This window comes from Marmota marmota, unplaced genomic scaffold, assembly GCF_001458135.2.
Source record: "Marmota marmota marmota unplaced genomic scaffold, marMar, whole genome shotgun sequence".
Classification (NCBI taxonomy): Eukaryota; Metazoa; Chordata; class Mammalia; order Rodentia; family Sciuridae; genus Marmota; species Marmota marmota.
This window is the reverse complement of record NW_025999983.1, coordinates 3,434,331-3,455,300: the sequence shown is the minus strand read 5'-3', so window position 1 is coordinate 3,455,300 and position 20,970 is coordinate 3,434,331. Positions and strand designations below refer to the sequence as shown.

The window sequence follows — 20,970 nt, the reverse complement described above, 5'->3', positions numbered from 1 at the left end:
GTGTGGTGATTTTTTAGAGCAGCTTTAGGTTCACAGTAAAATTAAGAAAAAGTATGGGGAAACTCTACATATCCCCAAAGCGAACTTTTTAAAAGCCACAATAAATACTTTTTTTCAGAGCATACATGTTATAATTGAGTTAAATGGAAGGTGAACACTCATCACAAATCCGAGCTACATACAACATTGGCTCTGGCAGAGTTTTGGTTTTTATTTCTATTTTTTTGTTCCCCCCACCCCCACCCCCACTGCAGTACTGGAAATTGAAGCCCGATCATTACATATCACTCCAGCTGATTTTAACAGAAAATTTTTAAAGATATTGGGGTGAAAATAGAGGTTAACAATACAGGATGGAGGGTCCGACTGAGTGCAAAAATAGTCCCACACATATATACCCAACGGATTTTGACAGTGTTGCCAAGGTAACTCAATGGGTAAGAGAAGACCTTTTCAACAATCAACGCTCGAATATCTGGTTGCAGGTATTCAAAACAGAAATAAAAAGGGAGGGAGGGAGAGATTGAGGATAGGAAAGAAGAAAGAAAAGAAAGAACAAAGGGATGAAGGGAGAGAGGGAGGGGAAGAAAAGTTCATTCTGCTCTACACCATGAGCAAGTCAAATCAAAATGGGTCACAGAAATAAGTGCAGACCTAATCTGCTAAGTTTCGAGAAAACTAATGAAAATAATGTATGACTGTGGCAGTAGAATAAATTTTCCAAGAGCACACAAAAAGGCACAAATGATAAAAAAACTTAGTTGAAAAGTGGACTTCCTTGCGTTTTTCTCTTTAAAAAGCACTTTAAAACAAAAGGGGCAATCCCTAGATAGGAAGCAAATACTTCCCAGGTGTGTATCCAATAAACATCTCGCATCTAGGGCATATAAAAAGTTCTTGTAACAAGGATAAGATGACAAAAAGACCCAACTGAAAATATGGTCAAAGAATCAAACAGAAATTTTACCAAAGAAAATATTCCCGGGAGTAAAAATGCAGGAGAAAGGACCCGTGTCAGTCCCTAGTGGCCAAAAGCAAACGACGGCTGCAGAGGCGCAGCTCCTTCCCAGGGGCTGGGGTGGAAAGCTGAAAGGGCTGGCCACCCACGTGCTGCCCAAGACAGGGAACCCTCAGCAGTGGACATGGAAGGTGGTGGGACGGCTGTAGAACACGCGTGGCCATTTCTCACAACGCTAAACGTGCTGTCCCACACCACCTGCCACTCCTCCAACACACCCAAGGTAAGTTTGGAAATCATCCTCACTCTCTGTGTTCACGGTAGTAAGAAAGTGTGCATGACCCAAATGTCCATCACAGGAGAAAGGACACACAGTACGTGGAAAATGCATACGATGGAATAGTACGCAAAAATAAAGGAACAGTGAAACATACAGCAATGTGGATAAATCTCAAAAACGTTACGAAGAAATACAGTTAGACAAGAAAAAACCCCAGCCAAGTCCCAATGACAGGTTGACAGCGGTGGCCAAGGACCAGGGTGCAGGTCATGGCCACAAAGACACTCAGGGAAGTCCTGGGTAGAGGGAGGGTGATTTTCCAGGACTCTAGTGTAGTCACATGATCACAGATATTTCCAAAACCTCATTGAATTGTAATAAAACTATGTGAATTTTATTAAATATAAATTACACCTCACTAAAAATTCATTTAAAATATATAAAAGACAACTCCACAATTTGAAAGCAATTGACCTAGACATTCTTTCTGAGAGTCCTGACCTAAAACTCAAAAAGAGGTACATATTCAAACATAAATGAAATGACATTTTTCTCAACACACTAAACATGGTTACTGTGGCTGGATCACACGCTGAGTGTCAGAATCGCAGGGTCCAGCAGGGCAGCCGTTAGCTTGGGTCTGTTCACATATAAATTAAGTAACAAGAAAAAAATAAAGGTTCTTCAGTCACACCAACCAATGTCAAGTGTTCAGGGGCCACTACAGAAAGTTCTTTTGGACAGCATTCAGCTAACGTTTCTCACAGGGAAAGCACAGTTTGTCCAGGTGAAAATGGAGTAAGACATTAGTGCTGTTCTGCCACGTCCACCCTGATCCAGTTCAGGAGGACAAAGGACACTGCCAGCTTCAGCACTTCATGACTTTACAGAGAGAAGAGGCTACTTTGCAGGCTTCCTGGTTGGAACACAGGTGGGTAAGTGTGGAAGGAACAATGCCATCCCGTGGTCTCTGTGGACCCTGGGAACAAGGGTCTGTGGAGCCGTAAGCCGAGTGAATGTGGAGGCAGACGTGTGAGGCTCAGGACAGGGCAGGCGCCCACGGAGGCTGCACCATCCTCATACATCAGCCCTGCTGTCCACTTGGCTGAGTGTTCTGCAGGCCCATGATCAATGCCTCTTGGATCTAGTTGTTGTTTTTCTCTTAAAAATGCGTACCCACGAGGTACAATATGTTCCACCAAGAAGAAGATGTCTTACTGATTCTCACTTTAGTGACTTTATAGATGGGGTTGTTAGTTACATGAAAATAACACATTTCACTGGACACTCCACAGATGAAACTGCACGTAGGCTCCAGGGAATCAGAGCCATCCTGACTCGGGGCTTCTGTCAGCGACCACTACGCATGGCTCAGGTGACCGTGGTGCCGCAGGGACTGGTGAAGCTATTGAACTTTCCAGTTCCAGAATTTATATTTTAAACACTGTTTGGTTATGTCACTTTTGTAACATTCTCAATTTGGTGACTGGTGCTGAGGTCTGCCCTGTTCCTAGTGTCCGTCTTCTAATTTCTTGTGATATAAATGCTGGCTATCCCGATGTTCTTCATTCCTATATGTCAGGGGTTTTACTAAAACCCGTTAGACAGTCGTAATGCAGTTGCTCTGCTCTAAAGAGACAAGTGTGATTGTTGTGATGGAGAAAGTCTGTGGAACAATAGTGTGTAATTAGGAAATGTTTAAATTAAACCTTTTGTGCATTTTACTTCCATCCACAGCAGCTTCTGAAGTCACAGGAAACGAGTGGCTCCCCTCACGGGTCTTCCCACTGCTGCGACATGAAGCTGCCCCTGGGAACGCTGGCATCTCTCCAGACGTGTTTTTCAAGCCGTGGGGTGTGTTTTCCATTTCTATTGCTGGTCATGCTCTAATGTGTCTGTAGAGGAGATAGTGAAATTGAAATTGGACTGGTGCTATCTCTCTATGCCAGCTGAGAGCCGGCAGGCTGAGAAACTATAGTGTGTAACTCTCGCTTTTTTAAAGCAAAGACTGAATGCATCTTTAAGGGGTTTTTTTCCTAATGCTCTGGACAAGACAGACTCCACCGACTATTGGCACATGCTAAGAGGGGCTAACTCCTTAACAAACCACCTAAGGCCTGACACTCGACTTCCCCATCACACCCCCAGGTGGACTCCACCATGGAACCTGCGGCTCCCCAGCATCGCCCTCTGCCCCTCTGCCCCTCTGCCCCTCTGCCCCCTCTGCCTCCACACTATTCCACACACTGTGCTCTTGACCCTTTCCACCCCAGCTTTGCTCTGTCCACTAAATTCCTGCAAGATACATTTCTGGCAGCCTGATAACAAACCCACTCACTGTATTGCTGGAGATCGTCCTATCAGAAGAACTCCCTGGCAGACTAGGGGTACCAATAAAAAACCAAACGTGTGAATCATGGGTATAGACCAGGAGCAGGGGTAAAGGTCAAAGGCCCTGAAAACCTATTCAGTGAACTAATAGCAGAAAACATTCCAAATATTGGGAAAGATATGGATATTCAGTATAGAAGGCCTTTAGAATCCCAAATAAACATGACCAGAAAACAACCACTTCACAATGATTTGCAACAGAGAAGTGTCAAGTCACAGTACAGTCAATCTGTGAACAAAACAGGGGCTATATTAACAGAACCTCTACAGACCAGAGGGCATGGAATGATGGGTTTCAAGCCCTGAAACTATTGCCAACCTCTAAGACTATTATACCCACTGAACTTGTCCTTCAATATCAAAGAAGAAATGAAGACCTTCCAAATACACATAAAGTAAAAGAATCCATGACCACTAAATGAGCAGAAGATAATTAAAGGACTCCTACACCCAGAAGAACAAGCAAGACCAACAAAATCATGAAAGTCTAGGAAAGAATAAATCTCACTAGAGGAGTAGATAAGAAATAAAGAATAGGACAAAATCAAACAACACAGCAAACCATCAATCTCTGGGATGAATAAGGAAAAAAGAACAAACATTATTCAACACAACTAAAAGGAAAAAATAGCAGAAACAAGTTCATATCTTTCAACAATAACCCTGAATGTAAATGATTTTAATTCCCCAGTTGAAAGATGCAGATTGGCTGGTTGCATTTAAAAACAATGCCCATGAGATGCCACCTGCAGGAAGCTATCCGCAGCGGCAAGGACATACACAGACTGAAAATGAAAGGAAGAAAAACACCACAGAGTCATGGTAACAAAACAGCACAGTAGTCACATAAAAACTGATGGAGTAATGGCATAGAATAGAGGACCCAACCCTAGCCCACACATCTACCCATCTGATTCTTGACCAAGTGCCACGTGCCCATGTTGGAAAAATAGCTACTTTAACAAATGGTGCTGGGAAACTGGATATCCACACATAGAAGTGTGAACTAGAGCCAGGCCTCTCGCCCTGTTAAAATAACCAATTCAAAATGATTCAAAGACCTCAGTGTAAGACCTGAAAATCTGAAGCTACCGGAGGAGAACAGGGAGACACCTGAGTGTGCTGGCACACACAGTGATCCACTAGCCCAAGTACTCCACTAGCTGACACGTGGCATTGTCTCAACTTACACAGCTTCTGTACAGAGGGGCTTTATCCATTTTCCCTGTTACAGTTCTTCAGAAAAAGCATATTTCCAGGAGTCTCCAAAGGACTAGGTTTGAACTATTAATTAGAGAGGCTCATATTTGTCACCCACATGAGTATATTATGCTCTAAAATTCTAAACACACAACTTAGTATTAATTGAAGCCACTTAAAAATCAATTCTTTAACAAAAATAAAGAATAAATTCATTAATAAGAATACAGTTGAAGATGTTCTTTCTACAAGACATGAGCAGCCGTGGTCACCGTCTGCCCCCGTGGCTGTGGATAGAGGAACCCTTGCTGTGTGTGCACTTATTTGTGGCACCCTCTTCCTGTGGCTGGCTCTGCTGCCGTCCCCCTGACGGTGGAGTCTCCCTGAGGTGAGGTGGCCAGTACGGTGAGGCCCTGGGCCCCCCCTGTGCTCTCACCCCCGTCAGGCCTAATCCTCCTGGCAGCTCCACACACGGGATGGTTTCGTCCCACTCTTGTGGAGAGCTGCGCCCATTTTTCAGGGCTGCATCCCAAGCTCTGGCAAAGGCCAGAGGAGGTGCATAATCAGTCTTGGCTGCCTGGATGAACAGCACATCAGCAGCCCCAGAATGCTGGGGTGACAGAATCGAGGAGAAGTCACTTGGGTACTTGGCTTCATGGCCTAGCAAGAAGGTGGTGGCAAGGCCATGATGCCATTAGCCTGTGTGAGCAGGTCCTGGAGAGACAGCAGCAGGCAGCAAATGCTGCTTCTGCTGAGAGTGACTCATGGCTTCCTGTCTAGCCAGAGGCCTTTGCTGTCTTCAAGGAGAAGATGGGACAACCTGTAACTATGTCCTCCTTTGTAAGACACAGTGGATCTAAGATCCCTTCCTAAATGAAAACTGCATGTTCCTTACAGGCAAGAGAGCTAATTGCCACCCCTGAGTTCAAAGGTTTCACAATCAGTGGATGGAAACGCACTGGCTTCTCTGCCAGGGCACAGCATTTCCCCATACAAAAGCCATCCCACGAGAGTGACGTTCTGTGCACTGATCGGAGAGTGAAGCATCTGTTAAAGGAAACACTTCTCCCTGCCCTGAACTTTTCAAGAGCAATGCTTTGTTCTAGGAGATCATTTCTTTTCTTCTTAAAAATGCAGAGGATATTTTTCTCTTTGTACCTTTTAATGGATGAATTTAATTCATGTATGGGGTGAAATTTATTCCTAAGTATGTTATTATTTTTGTTACTGTTATAAATGGGGTTTCTCTTCCATCGTATCCTATTTTTTCTGCATATGAAGCTATTGATTTTTGTGTGTAAAGTTTATATCTGAAACCCTGATGAATTATTTCATTGTTTGAGTTAGTTTCATTATTGCTTCCCTAGGGCTTTCTAGATATACTACCATATCAGCTATTAGCCATGCTTTTACTTCTTCTGTAACTCCTGTTCCTCCTACTGCTCTCTCTTGCTTAACTGCTCTGGCTTCCCAGAACAGGCCCAGTGGTGAGAAAAGCCATGGCGCCCGCTCCCGGCCACGGAAGGAGTGGGTCTGGTTCCCCAGTAAGTCGGACATTAAACTGAGAGGTCACATGTCAGCATGCTAAGAAAATATCCATCCATGTCATATTCTTGAAAATTGTTAGTAGGCTGGGAGTTGGGTTTTGCCAAAGCCAAACACATTTAATAATCGTATTTTTGCTTACACCCATTAATATTTTCTAATATTGAGCCAGATTTGCCACAGTAGCATAAATTCCACTTAGTTGTGGTTTTGTACTTTTTCTCTTCATCCTTTCCCAATCTGTTACTAGTTTATCATTTGTATTTTTGCATCAATATTCAAAAGCAGTGTTTATATTCATTTTTATTATATTCACTGATGTCTACATTGATCTTGATTCATAAGATGAATTTAGAAGTTTTTGCACATTTTCTAAGCTTGAAAACAGTTTTGTTTTTGTTTTTTGTTTAACTCTAGGATTATTCAGCCTCTTAATACTTGGCAGAGATCCTTGGTGATGATGTTACTGAGGCCTGCTACTCTACTGTAGGATAACACCTTGGTGACTTTTTCTGTTCCTGTTATGGGGCTTGGTGTAAGCTTTTCCTTTCTTGTGGAATCAATTTTAATGAATTTTATTTTCCTAAGAAATCATTTCATAAAGGGATAAAAATGTAATATTTCAAGTTTTCTCTTGTTGATAGATATTTTTATGTTTCCTTTCATTTTGCTTGATTAAACTGGCCAGCAGATTTTTTAATATCTTCAACAACCAAGATTTTAAAGTATTAGTTCAATTCAATATTTTCTCTTCTATATAACACTAGTTTTTTCTTTTATCCTTATTATTTTTACTGTTCTTTTGTTTTATTTACCTTGTTCTTTTAATCATTTCTGAAATTAGACATTTAATTCATTTATTTTTACTTTTATTTTTGTTGTTAGAGCCATTTTAGGGTGTGAATTTTCCTCTAGCCACTGTTTTAAACCTATCCTATTGATTCTGATATGTACATTATTAATTTTTCTAGAAATTCTAAAATTTCAACTTATAGTTCCACTTTCTTCAAAGACCTGTTTAATGGAAAGTTTAAATTCCAAAGGAAGAAGTTTTGGAAGCATTTTTTAAGTTACTTTTTTAATCTCTAGATTTTTTTATATTTGATTATAGAGTTTTTTTTTAATGTTCTTACTATATGAGGTCAATCATTCTCTAGTGTAATATACATAATCATATTGTTTATCTTAATGGTACATGTACAGTTGTGGGGAAATTATGTTATCTACTTTCAGGATGTAATGTGATGTGATATAGAAATACACATGTGACACACACACATACATACACACATACACTCATACACACACACATACACATACACACACACATACACACACACATACACCCACATACACACATACATACACACACATACACACACATACACACATACACACACATACACATACACACACATACACACATACACATACACACACATACACAAACACACACATATATTCCCATACATAAATCATATCTACTTAATTCCAAATATTGTATAGATTCATTGTGTTCTTACTTTTGTGCACTTGAACTCTCTTTTGCCAAGAGTAGCATGTTAAACTTTCTATTATTGGCGTGCTTATTTCTCTTTTCTTCTTTCATATTTTCTACTTTACATAGTTAGGTGCTATTTGGTGGACAGGCATTCATAACCATCAGACTTTCATTATGAATTCTTCTCATTTCATATTTTTTCCCAAATGCTTTATCTAAAATCAGGATTGCAAAAACAAGTTGTTCAATGTTCCCATTTACCTGATATACTTTTGCTCATTGCTTTATTTTTAACGCTTTTCTTCCTGGTTTTTTTTTTGTTGTTTGTTTGTTTCTTTATTTGTTTGTTTGTTTTTGAATCAGTGCATTTTAGGTATGTCAATGTTGACAGAATGGACTTTGGGTCCAGTTTAAGTGACATTGTGAAAACAATTTTCTCTTGTTCGGTGAGCTAACCTTTTATGTATCACTGATGTTGGTCTCAAACTGTCATTCATTTGATGTCATAATAACTGTATGTGTTTGTCTTCGTCAATTTCCCCATTGCTGTGAACAAAAAGACTTGCCAAAACAGATAGAGGAGGAAAAGTTGATCTGGGCTCATGGTTTCTGAGGTTCACTCCATGGTCAGCCAACTCGGTGGTTCAAGATGAGGAGGCACGTCATGGCAGAAGGGCGTGGTGGAGGAAAGCCGCTCAGGACATGGCAACCTGGAAGCAGAGACAGTTCCACTCACCAGGAACAGAATATAAACCCCAAGGCACACCCCAGTCACCCACCTCCTCCAGCCAAGCCTACCTGCCTATGGTTACCACCTGGTTAATCACTACCACTGCGTTAATCACTGATCAAATTACAGCTCCCATCATCTAATCATCTCACCTCTGAATGTTCTTGCATTATCCCACACATGAGTTTTTTGGGGACATCTCACATCCAAGCCAGCATTATGTCATATTTACATTTTCTTTCTTTACATGATGAGTCTTATTATTTTTAAAACTCTTAACACTTTCAGAAAGCTCATGTTTTGTCCTAGTTTTCCACACACACATGTATATTTTATAATGCTGGACTCCTCTTCTTTATTCTTACTGAACTGTTCTCTATCTCATCTGTGGGTTCTAAGCAAAGCCCTTTAACTCTCTTCTTCACATATTGGTCAACAATTTTCTTCTACTGCCCCCTTTATCTGTTCCTTTATTGCCACTTTTTTGTTTCTCCTTTTTGAACATGCAGCATTCTTGTCTTAATCAAGCTCAACAATTAGAAGCATTGGATTGTTCCTTGCTCCTCTGATGAAGGTTCCCAACCTCTTCCCCAGTTGGATGACCAACACCCTTCAGCAGATGCCTGAGGCAAGCCATGCGCACTGCGTCCCCGAGTTCTACGTGGTCAGCTTCAACAAAGCCTGGACACTTGCAGGCCAGCTTGGTCTGAAGCTCCACTAATGCATTTAACTATAAAAGTAATTTGTTAAATTTTCCTGAAGGTTCTAGTGAATACTTTGGTGAGACTTCATCTCAGATTCAATCATTTTTGCTCAATTTTCCTGGGAAAACAATGACCTCTTTATTATGTAGATTGAGTTGTTTTTAATTTTTCTATAAAATGTACTTGTATTACTGGTTCTTTGGTTTTGTCTTACTTCTTCAAGGCCTTCCCCATGTATTTTTTCCTGTATTCCACTTGAATCATCTCCTTCTGATCAACTTTACTTTTACTTTTTAAAATTTTTATCTTCTGTGTTGTTTCTCTATCTTTATTTCATGTTCTTTATTAAATTTTCAGTTTAACTGAGTCACCCTGGAGCACCCTTTTTTTTTATTTTCCCCAATTTCTATTAACTTTGATAAACACAGCCATGTGCCACTTAACTGGGACATGGGCACATTGTCACAAATGCATTGTAAGGTGATTCATTGCTGTGTAAGCGTCACAGTGTGTGGACAACCCAGGATGGCCCTACGTCAGGGGGACGTGTAATGCTGTGGGACCACCGTGTGTGCAACTCATCACAACTGAAACATGGCTGAGGGGAGTAAGCACATATATGCAGAAATCACATGAACTCAGGTTGTGTATTATATTCAGATCATGTGTATATATATTTAGCACTTAGGGGTGTGTATATAGAGTGCATGTGTATATACACATACGCAGGATGCCAAACACTTTCTTGAGAATATTTAACTCTGCTCAGAGTGTGTGTGAGTTGCCTTCTGCTCTGTGGTTGTTTTGGGCTTGGGGGAATTTTCATCAGTGGAAATATAATTTGCATTTTCTTTCTGTTTTTTGATTCCCCTCAGGGAAGCTTTAAAGTTGCTTTGATTTTTTTTTTTTTAACTCCTATGCATCTGTGGATAAGGTATCTGGTTTAGAACCTTCCCTCCATCAGTTTGGTGAGACACAGTTTATTCAGTGGTGATGTTGGTGTTGGTACAGGAGAAGAGTTGCATGCTCCTCTGAGCTGAAGTTCTTTGCTTGCTCCTCTTCTCCACACCTACACGCTGCTAAGAGGCACCATTTCTTTTCCATCTGGATGGTCCCAAGAAGCAGTGACCTGGAAGCCACAGAATCAGCACTGTGCATTTTCAAGTCCTGTGCAGTGGCTGTCAGAATTGAACTTTCTTCTGCTGAAAGTGACTTGGTCTACTTTCATTCTGGTCTCCTCCTCCCTTCCTCTGTTTTTCTGGAATCTCGGAGGCCTCCCCTCCCCTGTTCTCCCCACTTGATGGCTTCCATAGTGCTGGAGCCCTGTCGGAATTTGAAACCTTCTTTTGTACCTCCAGGTGACTGATCGTTTGTTGTCCTTGGCCTTGGCTTGGGGAGGCCCTGTGTGGGGCTCTCCCTGTGCTCTTCCATGGTGTCTGGCTTCCTCTGCACCACGTGAGGAGTCTCGGGGAGGCATCACTGCCCTCCTGATGCAGTAGCTCAGCGACCCTTCTTACCACTTGCTGGTTCCTGAAGAGCACACACTCCTCATCCTTCTTCTGTACTCAGCTCACCTTTCCTCGTTGACAGCTGCATGGCTTTGTGATAATGCGCCTAGGAGCAAATTTGTTTTCATTTATTATGATCAAGACTTACCGTGAATTTTCATAGGAAGATCTGTCATTATTCAATTCTAGAAACTTCTCAATCATCATATCTTTGAGTATTACTTCTTCCCCTTCATTTTATCATCTTTTTTCTGTAATCTTATTTGCACACATGTTATAACTTCAATTTCTATTCCAAATGGCCATTTTTTCTTTCCTGTGAGTAATACAATCCTTGATTTTTATTTTTGTACATTGGAATCATGCTGTTTTAATAACCTAGCTGGGAACTAGAAAATCATTACATTTCAGTTATCAGTTAAACTAATTTATCATGAGAGGTTAATAATGCCAACAGATTAAATAGTCACTAATGTCCAAAAAAAAAAAAATCACTCTATGGAAGAGAATTGCAAGTATCAGTGGCAGGTATTCCGCCAGCATCTCTCTAGATGGCAACACGTATTACTTCCAGGACTACTTGGGAAACGACTCACTGGGTTAGTATTAACTAGTGCCAGTCATAATGCAGATGACAATATCATGCAAAGTCAGTGATTTGGGGAGTAGCATTAAATCCGTAGACAGCAGATCCATGTTCTCGCTAACCCTGCCATAACCCATTAAATTCCCTTCCATGTTTTCCCAGGTATTAAATGGAGATTATTCTTTCCAAGGAATTAATAAGAAAGGTGCCTAGCACAGTGCCTAAAACAAAACATGCTTTGAATCTGAGTACTGCCTCTGGGAAAGTTTAATAATGACTTTTTGTGATTCTTCTCCTCTAGTGCATCAAACTTGTAAAATTCCACCTGCTGGTGGTGAAGTGGGATAAGCTAACAAGACCATGCCAGGCCCCGGGCATCTGGACACGTCTGGCATTGCTCTCACCAGTGAGAGAATGGAACAAAGTTCGTGTAGAAGAAAAGACTGCAGGCCCCCCTTCCTCCCTGCACACGCCCCCGTCAAACCTGCTGTGGCAAAGTGGCTTTTCAGTTTTGCTTTCCTTAATATCAAATGGGTTCATCTATTCCGTTATCCTGATTTACTTTATGAAATCCATGTAAGAAATGCCTACAAATACTCAGTTAGCCCCCAAACTAGTACAGGCAAAGTGAAGAACCTTTCATCCCATGACCACAGGTGCTGAAAGGTCTGCAGGTGCGGAGCTTCCAGGGCAGCGGGGGTCAGCATGGCCGTCAGCATCTGGGACCCAGCATCTCACCATCTACTTAACGGGCTCATGCTCAGCATTCATGGCTGTTGCCAGTGTCCCCAGGCCAGACACCACCACCCACAGGAGAGGACATGGTTGTAAAACAAGGTGGCCTCGTTCTTGTTCGCCAGAAAGTTTTAAGTTTTTGCCGTGATTCCTCTTCTTATCTTAGAATCTTGGGCATTTCTCCTCCTGATGGAAAGTCAGGGGACAAAAGCCAGGACAGGGCGATTGTGTGATGCTGGGGTAGAAGGGCTGGGACTCTGCAAGTGACAGCAATCACCCACCAAGCGCTCTGACCCCAAGGCAGGGGGGACACTGGTGCTGACACAACCCTTGTCAGTCTCCCTGCGGGTGTCCACAGACAACGGTTTTTCTGCTGTAAATGCCTGGATATTACAGTCTGCAAGTATGTTTGGCAAAAAAAAAAAAAAAGAAAGAAAATTTAAAAAAAAAACAAAGAAAATAGTCATTAAAAGAAAACTGTAACTCACAGAGAACACAACACTACAATATTATAATTCTCATATTATAAATGAGATTGTGGGAAACCTGACCAAGTGTAGACCCCCAATGCTGATTCGTTCACCCTTCCTATGCACCAGAGTCAATTCAGTTTGTGGTGAGGTCTTGCTTCTGACCTCTGCTATGAAATCTTTTTATTCTAGATTCTGGAGGATGAGGAGTATATAACAAAGGCCCTGGGGAACTGGTTTAAACTAACCTGGTTTTCTGGAGGCCAGGCTAGCAGATTGCAACACAGAATGTCAATATATTAGTTTATAATGATGATAAAATGGACAATTTTGCAATGACCAGAATGCCCATGTTCTCCAAGGAACATTCTGTCCCAGCAGCTGACTTAGCAGACAGAATTGAGCACATTTCTCAATAAAACACAAATAATTAAAAACTGTTATGTTTATGAAGATGATAAATACATTTAAATTTATCTTTAAAGGGCATTTTTAAACATGCCTACAACTATGAGGCTGTATAAAAATAGAAACTGTAAGCAATATTGGTGCTAAATATTGACTGGACATGCTACCACAGACTGCTGGGAAAACTAGCTACCACAGACTGCTGGGAAAACTAGCTCTCATTAAAAAGCAAAAGGCTAAAAATCAAGCAAAAAAGAAAGAGATTCCTTGATAAATTTCATAAGCTCCCAGTAAAAATTAAGGTAAAACAAAAATGTATTATTTTCATCTTTATTTCTTCTTTTCCCTCAACTTCTCTGACCTCAAAACCATGCATAATATTAGACTTTAAAAAATTCAACAGAGGATTGCATTGATGTTTGCCCTGACATGTGAGTATTCTCAGCATCTCACTGCACTATCACCATGAGAGGAGTTCCTGGTAAAAAGTCAAATTAAAAGCTATTTATATGATAGTAGAAAGTATTGCCAGGTGGGGTGGCACATGGTGTAATCCCAGAAGCTTGGGAAGCTGAGACAGGAGGACCGTAAGTTCTAGGCCAGTCTCAGCAACTTAGCAAGGCCCTAAGCAACTTAGTGAGACCCTGTATCAAAAATATACAGAACAACACAAAGGGCTAGGGATGTGGCTAAATAGTAAAGTGCCTGTGGGTTAAGTCTCTAGAACTCCCCCTCCCAAAGAAAGAAAGTATTACTCAGAAAACACAAATATCCAGAACATACTGAAATATAATGCACTAAATAATTTGTCCTTTCCTCGTGGATTTGAAGCACCACTTATTTTTTGGTGGGGGCAGGTGGTACTGAGGATTGAACTCAGGGGCACTCGACCACTGAGCCACATCCCCAGCCCTATTTTGTATTTTATTTAGAGACAGGGTCTCACTGAGCTGCTTAGCTCTCCACTGTTGCTGAGGCTGGCTTTGAATTTGAGATCCTCCTACCTCAGCCTCCCGAGCTACTGGGATTACAGGTGTGTCCCACCTCACTTGGCTTAAAGCACCACTTTTAATGCAAATTTCACTTGCATACCCATCTAGATCTTCACCAGCCCTTATTGTCTTAAATATTGTAGCTTCATAATTCATTCAGAACTATAAATGGTGAACTGGAACACTCTATGCCAACTCTGGGGATGCTTAAGAGTTTGATCCTGACGCTCGTCTAGAATCAAGCTAAGTTGGGATAGATAAGGACTCCAATGAACTGTTTAAAACTTGAAATCTCCTAAACCTCTCTGTGTGAGCTTACTTGCCTAATTTAGGGATGCACAGACGAATGGTTTGTGACTGCAGCGATGGCTTGTGCCCTCTAGCTACACAGCCAACAGGATGTAGAAGGTGCTCAGAGTGAGCTGCTGCCCGTCTCCCCAACACTGAGCCATAGTGCAGTGAGCTCTCTCCCTCTGGGTCCACAAAGACGATCCTGAGACAGTGAGATAGCAAGCACGGGAGTGGGGAGTAGCTGACCAGGACCCTCTGAACCACTTCCTGGTTACAGTTTCCAGCGCTTTCTCCTGTCCTGAAATTACCCCGCCTTGGGAAATCCATGCAATAGAACAAGGGGCCCATATTAACTTACAAAAGTAGCTTTATACTCACATACCTCTACATTATAAACTTCAAAAAACAAACAAAAAAAAAGACCTGTCAAGTTCTAAAAGGAAAAAGCATCAAAATTCTGTTTGGAATTTTGCTAAGTATATATATTTATTGAGAAAGAATCAATAATTTACAGATTTCCACCTCCTTCATGAATATTGTTATTACAATAACAAGTAATGACACTGAAGCATTACCAAATATCTCCCAACAAAGACAAGCCCAGGACTGGAGGGAATCACTGCTGAATTTCACCAAATTTTTAGGGAAGAACTAATACCAATTCTTTTCAAACTATTCCAAAGAATTCAAAAGGATGGCACCCTTCCAAACTCATTCTACAAGGTCAGCATTACCCTGATACCAAAATCATATAAACACAATAAAAACCACCAAAACAAAACAAAACAAAATAAAAAAATAGCTCTTTATCCCTGAAGAAAATAGATGCAAAAAAAAAATTCCAATAAAATACCAGCAAATCAAATAATAAAGATCATTCACCAAGGTCAAGTTGTATTTATCCTAGGGATATAAGGATAGTTCAACATATGCAATAACATCAATAGAATGAAGGGTAAAAACCATACGTTTATCTCAATAGATGCAGGAAAACCATTTGATAAAATTCAACCTCTTTCCTGATAAAATCTCTGAACAGATTACGTACAGAAGGATTGGACCTCAACATGATAAAGGCTTCATACAGCAGACCCACAGAAAATGGCATGGTGCAGGGAGGAACCCCAAAGTGTACCCCATCAGATCTGGAACAAAATGAGAATCTCCACTGTCACCTCCCTCCTTCAACACAGAACGGGGAGTTGTGGTCGTCACCATAAGGCAAGAGAAGGATACAAAGCAAGCCAGCAGGAAGGGGAGTCAGGTATCCATGAGCAGAAGACCTAAATACTCCACCAAACCGTCAGGAACCAATAAGCAGATTGATTAAGTTGCAGTATAAAAAATCAACACATAAAAATAAGAAGCATTTATATGCACCAATAATGAACTTGCTGAGAAAGAAATCGTGAAAAATTATCCTATTCACAATAGCTACACACAAAAAAAATACCTAGGAATAAATTTAACCAAGAAAGTGGAAAGTCTACAAGAAAGATTACAAAACACTGATTTAAAAAAAAAAAATTGAAGGCGGCAAACGCACGCACACACATGTGCACAAAAAACCTATACTCATGGATTGGAAGAATTAATACTGTTAAAATGTCTCTACTAGCCAAAGTGATGCACAGATTTGATGCAGGCCCCAAGAAAATTCTAATGAAGTCCTTCATAGAACTAGAAAAAACATCCTAAAATTCATATGGAAGAAAAAAGACCCCAAATAGCCAAAGAAATCCTGAATTAAGTGGACAAAGCTGGAGGTATCATAATACTTGGTTTCAAGCTTTGCTACAGAACAATAATAACCAAAATGATAAGGTACAAGCAGAAACAGAGACATACAGACCAAGGAAACAGAACAGCAAGTACAAGAAAATACCAACATCTGCAGAAAACTGGTCCTCAGCAGAGGTGCTGAATATGCAGCTGGAGAACAGACAGACTCCCCCATAATCAGTGCCAGGAAAGCTGGATACCAGAGGATGAAGCCTGACCACGCGTCTTACCTGTACCAACAAACAATGCAAAATGGATCAAAGACCTGAAGCCAGACCTGCAGGTATGAAAGTCCTAGGATCAAACACCCGGGAAATACTCAAGACATCCACCCAGGCAATGACGATCGGGATATGACCTCTAAGCACAGAAAGCTTAACTAAAATGAAATAGGTGGTCATGGAGAAGATGGGACATTCTCCCTGGCATGAGACATGAGTCTGAGTCAGGAACAGGGCACTGACGTATATCTGACATCTATGAGAGACATCCCGTTGCTCGTCACCCAGATAACAGAGCACACTCCTTTATTCTGCATTCCAGTGTCCACGGGACTCTGTGCGTCATGGGGTCTGGACTGATGGGCCCCCTGCAGTTAGAGTCACAGTCGCCGCATGGACAAAGCTGGGTACTGTGTGGACAGATGCTCCACGCAGGCTAGATGGAATATCCTTGCTGAAACCTCTGCTACTTAAGGATTTAAACAAGCAACAGCCACCGGCAAATGTAAGCTGCTTTGCAACTCAGTAAACTGGTCCAAGTGTCCTCATCTCTGCTTCTGGAATCCAGATTTCTCAGGTTTAGAGGGGTCTAATTAGCTGAAGCTAATAACATTTACACAGATCTCCACTGCTGCTTAAACCTCTTACAGCCTGAGGATGGAGCATAATCTAACATAATCACTAATCTTATCCTGCAATGGGCCTCCAGCTCGTTAGTGCAACTGCCCTGGATTGGCAGAGCCAAGGCAGAAGGCTGGCGAGAGCAGGACTCCGGCCAGAGCCTGAGTGATTGGAACTAGTGAAGAGGTGCTTTGGGACAGCAGCAGAGAACGACTCCCAGATCTTACCCACACACGTGGAGGTTTATTTGCTGAGGAGCAAGATTTGAACCTGTCTCCCCCTTGACTTACCCTCTGTTCCTGCCCAAGATCATTTCTGTCTACAGACCTTGCTGTGTGACTATCATCTGAGCAGAAAGGGCTCGGAAGCTTGAACCCCATCCAGAGAGCGTGCGTCTGGCCAACATGGGGCTCTGATGTGGGCTTTGACTCTGCATAGGTGTTTGGTCCTAGCCTGCAGCTCAGAGGGAGGCATCTGTGGCTCCCAGCATCCGGCAATGTCTATTCCATAGGCTGTGAGGGTCCCAGCAAAGAGGACCGATGTCCAGAGCACCTTGTAGCACTGTGGATGTCATGAGGCGCGCCTGGCATCCTTATTAATCCAAAGGAAGCGTATTAGAATCTTTCTTTCTCTTCTTTAATGAAGCCAAAAGAGAAATAAATTCATATACCAAATAACCAGAAACTAGAAATGTCCTCGATTCTTTTGGCCCACAGTTGCTCTAATATGATCCCGATGAACCCACCTGCTATTGAACTAGGGCTCTCTCTGTGGACACGAGGATGTGGTGGAAGCAGAGGTGTGTCACTTCTGAAGATGGCTTGTAAGACACCATGCCCCTCCTTCTCTATCCCTCTTTCCTTTCTTCCCTCTCTCCCTCCTTCTCTCTTTCTCCCTCTCTCTCTCTCACACCCTCTCTCTGCCTCTCCCTCTGTCTCTCCATCTCTCTCCCTGTCTCTCTCTCCCTCTCTCCTTCTCTCTCCCCCTTCTTCTCCTTCTCCCTCTCCCTCTCTCTGTCCCTCCTTCTCTCTCCCTCTCTCTCTCCCTCCCCCTCTCCTTTTCCCTCTCCCTCTCTCTCTCCCTCTCCCTCTCTCTCTCCCTCTCCCTCTCTCCCCCTCCTTCTGTCTCTTCCTCTCCCTCTCTCTCCCTCTCTCCCTCCCCGTCTCCTTTTCCTTCTCCCTCTCTCCCTCTCTCTCTCCCTCCCTCTCTCTCCCCCCTCCTTCTCCCTCTCCCTCTCTCTCTCCCTCCCCTCCCCTTTTCCCCCTCTCCTTCACCCCCAGCCCTCCTCCTTCCTGGTTCTCTGAGGGTGCACTGCAGTTTGGCAGCTGCCATGAGAGAAAGCCTCCTGGGGCCCATGGGTGGGGAACTGAGGCCTGGTGCCTACAGAGGTGTGAGGGGCTTGGAAGCAGATCTTGCAGCCCCAGCCAGCAGCCTGTCTTTCACAGGATATCGGGCCAGAGCGCCAGCTGGACCCTTCCCAGAGCCCCTGCCCCCGGAAGTGTGTGAGATGCAGTGTTCTGCTGAGTTTCAGGGTCATTGGCCAGGTAGCTCCAGACTCCCTGCAAACCAGGCATTGACAGCATAAGAGGGGAACTGTCACACCCCTGCCATGGGGCACTCACCTGGTTGGCCTTGTCACCTTTGTCCCCTCCATTCATCCTTCTCTGTTTAATTCCATGCATTCTGGGTGCTGAAACATTAAGAAATATAAAAATTTGTATTCTCAAGATGACTGACTCCTCAAAAATGTATTAATTACTGTATTAGAATGATCTTTATATTTTATATTCATCTAAAATAGGATAACTTGCTTTTCCAAACAACCCAGCATTCCAGATTTTAATTAAGCACCCCAGAACAAACCAATGCAAATACAATTCTGCCATTTAAATAAAGTCCCAGGTGATAGGGATTGTCAGATTCACAATAAGGAGCACCTGGATCAGGGTTGCTGGGGCCTGGTGGACCTCCTTCTAGGATGCTGCTCTAACATAGACAGGGTATGCTGAGACTCCCCAGCACTTGGGTCTCCTCCAAGTTACTGTTTATTCCCACACCTGGTCTTCCCTTAAGCAGGTCGTCCAAGAGATCTGACGCCTGGGGATGAACTAAAATCAGAACAAGGTGCTTAGTGTCAAGAATCAGCTCTCATTCTCCCCTTTAAAAACATGAAACAAGGTAAAATCTAGCTAAAATGTTTCCAATAAGTCCCATGACATGAGATGAGGCAGAGAAGACTGGCATCGGCCACACCACAGGATGGCAGGGTGGGCCACCTCTAACCCAGGAGTATCTGCTTCCCAGAGGAGGTTGTGACTCAACTTCCGTCTGAACACTCTAATTACAAAGCCCACCCTGGTGGGTGTGCAGCAAAGTTTCATTCTGTCAGAAAAGAGATCAGATTAGTTCGATGAGCCTCGTTTTCCACAAAAACTACAAAAAGTATTGTGATTTCTTTTTGGGGGGGCGGAGGGAGTGGGTACCAGGGATTGAACTTAGGGGCAATTGACCACTGAGCCACACCCCCAGCCCTGTTTTGTATTTTATTCAGAGACAGGGTCTCACTGAGTTGCTTAGCACCTCACTTTTGCTGAGGCTGGCTTTGAACTCCCAATCATCCTCCTCAGCCTCCCGAGCCGCTGGGATTACAGGCATGTGCCACGACACCCTGCCAGCTATTATGATTTCAACACTGATGTCTACAGACACAATTTTTACAGGTACATATATTTTGTTTGTTTTTGTCAGTACATCATAGTTATACATAATAATGGGGTGTACTGTGATATAATCATACAAGCATGGAATATAATTTCTACAGATACAGTTTTTAGCATGAAATATAAAATCTAAGACACTAGCTATATTAAAATTTAGAGAAGAGACAGGGCTTTTATGGAGCTAATTTAGTGACTGATTTTTAAGAATTTCTCAATTTTATGCTGAGACATGAAACAAGTGTGTGTGGGGTGGGGGCTCCTTCTCAGAGTGTCCTGGCCTTCACTGCAGCCATCAGAATCACGCTGGTAGGCCACTGCAGCACCCAGGAGGCCACGTGCTAGGGAGGTACGATCATCATTTTCACATGTTCAAATTTGAAAACTGATTCTCTAAAGGCGATGCCTGTGGTGAATTGAAAGTGTTTTCTACATATTCTGACATTATCTAAATGTTAAAATACATCACATAGAGACGGGGACAGTCCACATTTTATATCTTCAGATAACATTAAATAGACCTGCCCTGTTCTTGAGTGAGTGTGCTATTGCTATCTTGTTCACACAGCACCTCAAGGAGCTCTTTGTATGCAGCAGGTGCTCAAAATTCATGCAGTGCATGAGTAGTGGGGCCAGGGAGGAAGAGGGAGACGGAATGTGTTCCCTGTACAAGTTTTTCCCTGTCTGCAGCTTCCAGAAAGAACACAATAATAACGACCTGAATTACATGGCTAAGCTGTTGGTGCAAAGGTTCTAACCTTGCTCTGAAATGAGCAAGAGACGGCTGTGCCACCTGCCACCTGGAGAGGGGGAAGTCCTACGTCTTATCACATCTCTGATGAAACCCCAACCTGTATCTGGCTCTGACACTGTAGATTACAAGATCCCCCCTCCCACCTGTCTGCGCTCGTGAGCTGAACCGTGATGATCACTGGCTTTGTTGAAGTTCTGTCCCGACTCAGCATCCTATTTCTTCTCCATAAAGGAAAAGCTAGCTGGAGGGCAGCAGCAGGATGGGCTTCCCTCTGGCCTACCCTTCTTAAGAGAAACAAGAACAGCACGAACTGCTGCCCCCCGTTCCTCTGAGTGACGAGTAACTTGGTTTCCAGGATTTCTGCCTTTAATTAGCAGTATCTATAACGCACTTGAATCTCAACACATATCACCTATTTTGCAGCAACAAAATAAACTCATGTGATGTTAATTCTGTGGCTATAATGGCATTTGCTGCAAAAATCCAGGGTTCCAGATTCAGTGCCAGAGCCTGTCTCACACAGTCTTCTATCCTAAAGCTTTATTTAAGGCTGGACAGCCCTCGGATCTTCCCGGG

At 42.6% G+C, this 20,970-nt stretch overlaps 1 long non-coding RNA gene across 1 annotated transcript; it reads right to left on the bottom strand.

Moving 5' to 3' along the window:
- Nucleotides 1-287: 287 nt before the first annotated feature.
- Nucleotides 288-18,615, bottom strand: LOC125617640. The gene is made up of 3 exons (XR_007348725.1): nt 18,546-18,615; nt 8,332-8,585; nt 288-3,133 (listed from the first exon to the last, which is right to left on the bottom strand). It is a non-coding gene; the product is annotated as an uncharacterized LOC125617640 (long non-coding RNA).
- Between the last annotated feature and the right edge of the window lie 2,355 nt (nt 18,616-20,970).